A 7,626-nucleotide genomic window follows, 5' to 3' on the forward strand; every position below is an offset into this window, starting at 1 on the left:
CCTTCTCCGCCGGCCAGGACGGCTCTCCGCCGTCCGCAGGCATTTGTGGACGAGGTCGAGCACGTGTGGGGTCACCCAACGCCAGCGGCTTTGCTGCTTCCGGGCGGCCGGGGACTTGCCCCCCGGGGCTGGAGAACTTCCCGCAGGCTTCCGAGAGATCGTCGGGGGCGCCGCGGTTTGGCACCGCCGTCGAGGAGTCGGCAGCCGTCTCGGTGCGACGGAGGAGCACTTGGGGCAGGCCCGGCGCCCTGCCCGGCGGAGGAACTAACCCCCACCCCCCACCCCCAGTCCCTGGGGCGGCCAGACACGCCTCTGGGAGGCCGGCAGGCAGCGGCTGCCCGGGGCCACCTCTTGCCGGGCGGGCTGCGGCCCACAGTCGCCGTCCTGCGGGGCCACCCGGACCGTTTGCCGGGGGCCGGGCGGCGGTTTGGGTCCCGACGTCGGAACAGCGGCCTCCCCCGACCCTTCGACGCTCCCCCCCGGTCCAACGAGAGGGGCTCGTTTTTCGAAGCGACCGGATCTGGTGGTGCGAGGGAACGTCGAGGAAGGGGAGAGAGGCCCGGCGCGGATCTGGGGTGGGGGGTGGCTTTCTTGCAGCCCCCACTCGACAGACGGGGGAGGGGCATCTTCGGGACTTAACTTCATGTTTCTAAAACGGGCTCTGAAACGCTGCATTCGTCTAATACATTATAAAATGATGTGATAGAATCGTCGTATTTAGTTTTTCTTGACGGGGAGTTTTGACACGTCTTCTGGGACGTCGGTGGGAAATATTCTTCATCTTGCTGTTTCATTTTTTTGATTGGCTTGCATCTTCTGGACAGGTGGGGTTTGGGGAAGGGGGAAAGGGGGGCTGAATCAGTGCAATGTCCCACTGCTAAACGAGTCTGGAATTGCTCCCCTTCTGTGAGTTTGGACGATTTCACTTTCTGATTACAGAAATAATAATAATAGTAATTACTATTACTATTACTATTACTGCTATTATTACTATTATTGAAGTAATTATTAATAATACTGGGCAATTACAATGAAAAATAAATAACTGGCAATATACTTTTCCTTGGTCCCAAATTATAGGTTGTTGATGAAAACATAACAGGAAGAGAAGGAGGAAGCGGTTCAGTATTTGGGTTTGTGAATCCTAAATCCACCACCCACCAGTTTAACTGGGTGCTCCCGAGGTCTAGTATTTGGGGAGAGGGAGAAAAAGCTCTCTCTGTCCCCTCTCTCTACCCCGTGCATAATTTTATCAACCTTGATCGTGTCTCCCCCTACTCCAGGTGTGTTTCGGAATATGTGTGTCAAAGAGAAACTGCTACTCCGTGCATTTTTATTTATGAGGAAAATCTCTTTAACACACACACACACATCCTCTTACATCTAAGTGCAACAATCCAGTTTTACATTATTTATTTATTTATTTATTTGTTAAATTTATAACCTGCCCTTCCTGGCCGAGGCCAGGCTCAGGGCGGGTAACAATAATTAAAACAACATAACAATAACGTACATTAAAACCAATGAATATCATTTTAACATTATTTCTAAAATCATTCACACAAGGCGCCGAATAATATGGTGCCTGCCAGCACCAGGTGAGACCTTCAAGCTGGGTCGGCAATTCAGTAAATAGTTGTAAATAAAGGGGGGGGGGAGTAGGGAGGCCAGCACTGATCTGCAGACACTGGAAAGGGAAGGGGGCTGCAGAGGGAGAGATGGAAAGGTGAAAAGGGATGACAGTGTGCGGAACTGAAAATAGGCACATAGTTTTTAAGTGCAAAAATCACCAAGAAATTCTAAACCGCCCCTTCCGAGCTGTCGAGAACGTGGAGGCTGTTTCCGCTGTGCCTGAGCGAGGATCCGGGGGTGGCGCGCATATGGCCTTTCTCACGACTCTTCTCGGCTCTCTGGTGCTCTTTCAGGCCGAGGTGGGCCGGCCGTTGGATTCGGGTCTCCGGCTCCTGATCCAGCCAGAGCAGCGGGAGCAGAAAGCCGCTTTCTGGTGGGTGTCTGGCCAAACTCTCACAAGATTTTAAAAGCCGGGGCTTGTTTCCACTCATTTGGAGGCTTTATAAAAGGAGAAATAAGTCATCGGCTGGGCTGAACCCTAAAGAAAATCTCCCCTCACTTTACCTTAATTACATGTTATAACTTCAGTACCGATTTATATGCCACACATTATGGGAACCGTCCTGTTCAGAAGTAACTCTGGTGTAACTCATTGGGGCATGGGGGGACTGGGGGACACAGACGGACAGCAGCCAATATTACTTTGCTTTTTCAAAAGTGCCGCCTTTTTATATGGTCCAGTATGTACATCTCTTGCCATGAAAACCCCAAAAGGGGTCGCCATAGGTCGGCTGTGACTTGACGGCACTTTACACACACACATGTATCTTCCAAACTTGTCTTTCTAGGGTTAAGTGACTTTTTTTTGATACCTGGGGCCATCATATACAGAATTCTTCCTTTTCTTCGCTTTCTCCCTCACCTCTTCCGACTGGAGATGCTTTTTGCAGCTAAATTATGTATTGTGGGAACAAATAAAAACCTTCTTTTACTTCCTTCTTTTATCTCCCACAAATGTTATAGCCATACTAGTTCTAGTTCAACAAGTGGCAACCGTACCTTTGTAATTTGCTGTCGGCATGCAGCTCTTATCCACCCCTTGAGGCTCTCCACTCATACCTGCTGCCCCGCTAATTCCCTAGTCTTGCATAAAACAAAGGGGTGGAGCTTCTGCCTTCTTAGAAACGAGTGGGCGGTTTGGGTACCCATGAGAAGCCTGGGGCTCGGTCCTTGGTCAAATAAACGGAGACATTTTGATTGTTTATTGAACCTTCCTTGTACAACACTGCCCTCTTTCTCATTGGTGATGGTAGAAAGGGCTGTCAACTCGCAGCTGACTTGTTATGGAGATCCCGAAGGGTTGAGAGCCAGCGTGGTGTAGTGGTTAGGAGTGGTGGACTTTAATCTGGAGAACCAGGTTTGATTCCTCACTCTTCCACATGAGCCACGGACTCCAATCTGGAGAACCGGGTTGGTTTCCCCACTCCTACACGTGAAGCCTGCTGGATGACCTCGGGCCAGTCACAGTTCTCTCCAAACTCTCTCAGCCCCACCTACTTAACAATGTGCCTGTTGTGGGGAGAGGAAGGGAAGGTGATTGTAAGCCAGTTTGAGACTCCCTAAAGGTAGACAAAATAGGGATATAAAAACCAACTCTTCTTCTTGCCAAGGCAAGAGACATTCAGAGGTGGTTTGCCATTGCCCTCCTCTGCATAACGACCCTGGACTCCAATCCCCAAGTACTAACCAGGGCCCACCCTGCTTAGCTTCAAGAGCTGATGAGATGGGGCTAGCCCGGGCACCTCATAAATACATATTTCATGGAAGAATCTGAGATGTTGATATGGGTTAATGTATGGCAGGATCCTGCGATGAAGGATTAAGGACAAATGATCTTCATACCCTTTCACGTCATTAATTTACAATGTATGGCCCTTCCCCAAATGAGGCCTACAATGAAAATACTGGGCAGTCACCAAGAACAGGCCTCTATGGAGAAGCAATTTTCTTTGTAACAGAGCAGAGATTGTTAAGAGTATCCTCTTGACCCATCAGTGGGATTCTCATGATGTTGATATCACTGCAGTTGGGATCTATTTGATATCAACACAGTAAAAGGAATTAGGAATCATTTTTACACACACCGCCCCCCCCCCCCCAAGAAAAGGAATTGCTTTAAGTTCTGTTAGCTGGAAGTTATTGAAAAGAAATATCCCACTCCAAATATTTAATACAGAACTGTTTTCCCCAAATCTCTACATTCAGTTTGCTACTTTTTGCAGAGTAAAACGCAGAGGTCTGGTCTCCAGAGACAGGCCGAACGGGGCTTCCATCTCCTTGGAATTCTGTACATTTTTTCATGATCATAATGATTTGGCACAATTAATAAATGCTGCTCAGAAAAATAATGGCACAACAAGGTTTTAAAATAATGTTTAGTTTATCAATTTTTATGAAGAAATCATCTCCTGTATTAAGGGAGATATCTCTGCAATTAAAGTCTATGACCAAGGGTATTTTAATTAAAAATACATTAAAACAATAATTTATTTTAAACATGTGATTTTAAAGAACATCTTTCAGCTATCACCTAATTTATATTTAATTTATTTTTGCTTGAAAGGTACAAAGAAGCTACAGTTTGTACTGTAAAATGAACAGATGGCTGTGTTAGGTTTAAGTTTCACCATACTTTTCTACATGGGTAGGCTTCGTCACAAAGTGATGAATAATGATCCATAGTTCATTTATTCTTGTCCTTTTATGACATTTGCTCATGACCTAAGAACTGTTAGGATCAATATATTATCTGATGGATTCATCAGCTGCACATAAACCCTAAGGAACTTCAAATACCAAATGGTATACATAAGGTGGACATGTTTATAAATTTAGATGTAAAATATTTGAAACAACTTCAATGAAATGCTTATTTTACCATTCTAGCATTGGAACAAATGGGCATATATTTAAAGTAATTCTGTCTGATAAGAGATATTACTGATTTAATATCACTTTGGACATTTTGGACTAGCCAATATTTAACAGCAAGGATCAGGGTTCAGCCCACTAAAGTCAAAACATTAAAATGAGCCAGTCAACACTGAAAACAGTCTTCAGGATGGAGCAGAGCAAACAAAAATTAAAGCAGGGAAAAATTAAAGTAGGGAAGATGCCAGGCAGGCCTTAAGGGAAAGGGAATTTACAACACCACCTTCTGAGATATTCTTGACAGGAAGGAGCTGAACTACTCCAATGTGGTTCCTCTAAGACCCTCAATGGTATGTACCTCTTGGCACAGGTGCACTTCTCTCTGCTGATTTCCCTTGGGGGGAAATGGCCCTCAGCAGAGTGCTGGTTACACAAAGAAGCAGCAGAATCACTGATTAAAGATAAAGTTAAATATTAGGAAACTACATTTCAGGTAGGAAAGTTGAGAGGTAGAGGTAGCCCTCTAGCTGTCTAACTGACTAAGGATAGGGAGAGAAGAACTTCTGAGAAGGAGGAAATTAGACCTAAGAATATCAGTCTAAGGACAGACAAAAGGTGCCATAAAAGGGGTCTCTAACTTAACATTCCTATCTAGCTGACCATTTGCCCACCCCCTGTTGGGTCTTCTCAATTCTTTGCTCTCAAGACGTTGCTAATTCCAACAATGGCACCAGCCACCAACACACACACACGCACACACACACACACATATATCTGCATCCATTTCAATTTTTTATTCTTACAGTGTCTGATTGACAACTAACATTTACCTTTCTGTGAAAAACCCTACACTTGCCACATCCTTCCTTGTTGTGGTCTGCTGTTTGTTCCCTTTCACAAAGTGAGGATGAACGAGTGAGCTAGAATTGCAGTTCTACTATTATTGCCTATGAGGGGCTTGGGGGGGGGGGTTGAAGTGGATGTTTTTTTGCCAAACAATACTCACATTTCAGAGGACCTAGTTCTGCCCATCAACTAAATACCATCCAAATACCAAGCAAATTGGATCATGGGGTCCAGTTCTACAGGCCCCTGAATAAGGTACCCCCAGGCATTATACTTGCAGAGGAAAAAAGAGCGCCATCCCCACCAAGGAAGGAGGGATGAAAGAATGAGCTAGTATCACAGGTCTGCTGGGCCCTACACCTGGCTTGTGCCAGCCAGGAGCTGCGTCTCCCAAGCTTTGACCTGGGAAATGTGGAGAATTAAAGAAAAACAAGAGGCCTGCTGCTAGTGGTAAGAACCGGAACAGGAAAAACTGCATGAGTTTTTGTTTGGGGGGGGGGAAGGGGGGTTCATAATACCTAAGCATCTCAGATTTGTGTAACTGTTCCAGAAAATCATGGTAATGACCTGAAACCTCAATTTTTGTTTTTATTTTTGGCACAGGTATTCCAGAATGCACACTCCTAATAAACACAGTGGATAATAAAACAGGATTGCACTTACCTGTAACTGTTGTTTGTTAAGCATCTTCTGTGCAGGAACACATTCGGACTGTGTATGCATAGGTTGGCTGCAGCGAAAGAACTTTCTAGCTTGATATGACTGGAAAAGTGTTCCACTCCTCAAATGCACGAGGTGACATTTCCCGCTGAAACTGATGTAGCTGTGAGGAGAGAGGGTGGCATTTCCCCTCAGTTCTCCTCAGCCGCTGAAGCTCAATAGTAGATGAGAGAATTCACAGCGGGGCAGGAGGGAACATGTGTCTGCACAGAATCATAGAATCCTAGAGTTGGAAGGGACCACCAGGGTCATCTAGTCCAACCCCCTGCACAATGCAGGAATCTCACAACTACCTCCCCCCCACACCCCCAGTGACCCCTAGAAGATGGCCAAGATGCCCAAGATGCTCTCCCAAGAACTGCCCAAGGTCAAGATGCCCAAGATGCTCTCCCAAGAACTGCCCAAGGTCATAGAACCAGCATTGCTGATAGATGGCCATCTAGGTAAGGTAAAGGTCACCTGTGCAAGCACCAAGTAATTCCTGACCCATGGGGTGATGTCACATTCCGATGTTTACTAGGCAGACTGTGTTTACGGGGTGGTTTGCAAGTGCCTTCCCCAGTCATCTTCCTTTTACTCCCAGCAAGCTGGGTACTCATTTTACCGACCTCAAAAGGATGGAAGGCTGAGTCAACCTTGGGATCGAACTCAGGTCGTGAGCAGAGCTTGGACTGCAGTACTGCAGCTTACCGCTCTGTGCCACAGGGCTCTGTTGGCCATCTAGCCTCTGCTTAAAAACCTCAAGGGAAGCAGCACTTACCACCTCTCGAGGAAGTCTGTTCCACTGAGGAACCGCTCTAACTGCTCATTGAACAGCAGTTACAGGTAAGTGCAACCCTGCTTTCATCTTTGTTCTTCTGTGCAGTCCCTCATTGGGAGAATAGCAAGCTACTCACCAAGGAGGTGGGGTGTGAGTCTCCTAGTCGAAGAGTGAATGCAGCATTGTTCTTCCCACAGCTGTCTCTCTTCTGGCATTTATATCAACAGCATAGTGGTGAACAAGGTCTCAGAGGAGGACCACATCGTGGCCTTACAGATGTCGTGTAAAGAGACTCCATGCAGAAAAATGGCTGAAGATGCCTGTGATGTTGATAACAAAGTTGAATCGTGTTCACAACCCATCATGGCAAAGTTTGTAAGGAAGGTGATTGTCCTTACAAAAGCCAGTATAACAAACAAAGAGATTTAATTGGTTCTTGTAGGTTATCCGGGCTGTGTGACCGTGGTCTTGGTATTTTCTTTCCTGACGTTTCGCCAGCAGCTGTGGCAGGCATCTTCAGAGGAGTAACACTGAAGGACAGTGTTAAATCTTAACAAAAAGAGATTTAAATCTGTGCAAATAAAACAAGAAAGCTCGCAAACATCTGAAGTGTGTAAGGCTCTTTCCACCTTAGAAGTAGGATTTGGAAAAAAATCCAGTTTCTTGTTCTCCTTTTCTTGGGGAATGAAAGGGGAATAAAAGAGCAGCGTATCACAGCTCAGTCTGCCTTTGATGCATCAGAAGGTTAAAGATCTCATCCAGGGTCTGGGGTGAAGGTGACAACCTTACCTTTCCCA

Source organism: Euleptes europaea, chromosome 9, assembly GCF_029931775.1.
Source record: "Euleptes europaea isolate rEulEur1 chromosome 9, rEulEur1.hap1, whole genome shotgun sequence".
Classification (NCBI taxonomy): domain Eukaryota; kingdom Metazoa; phylum Chordata; class Lepidosauria; order Squamata; family Sphaerodactylidae; genus Euleptes; species Euleptes europaea.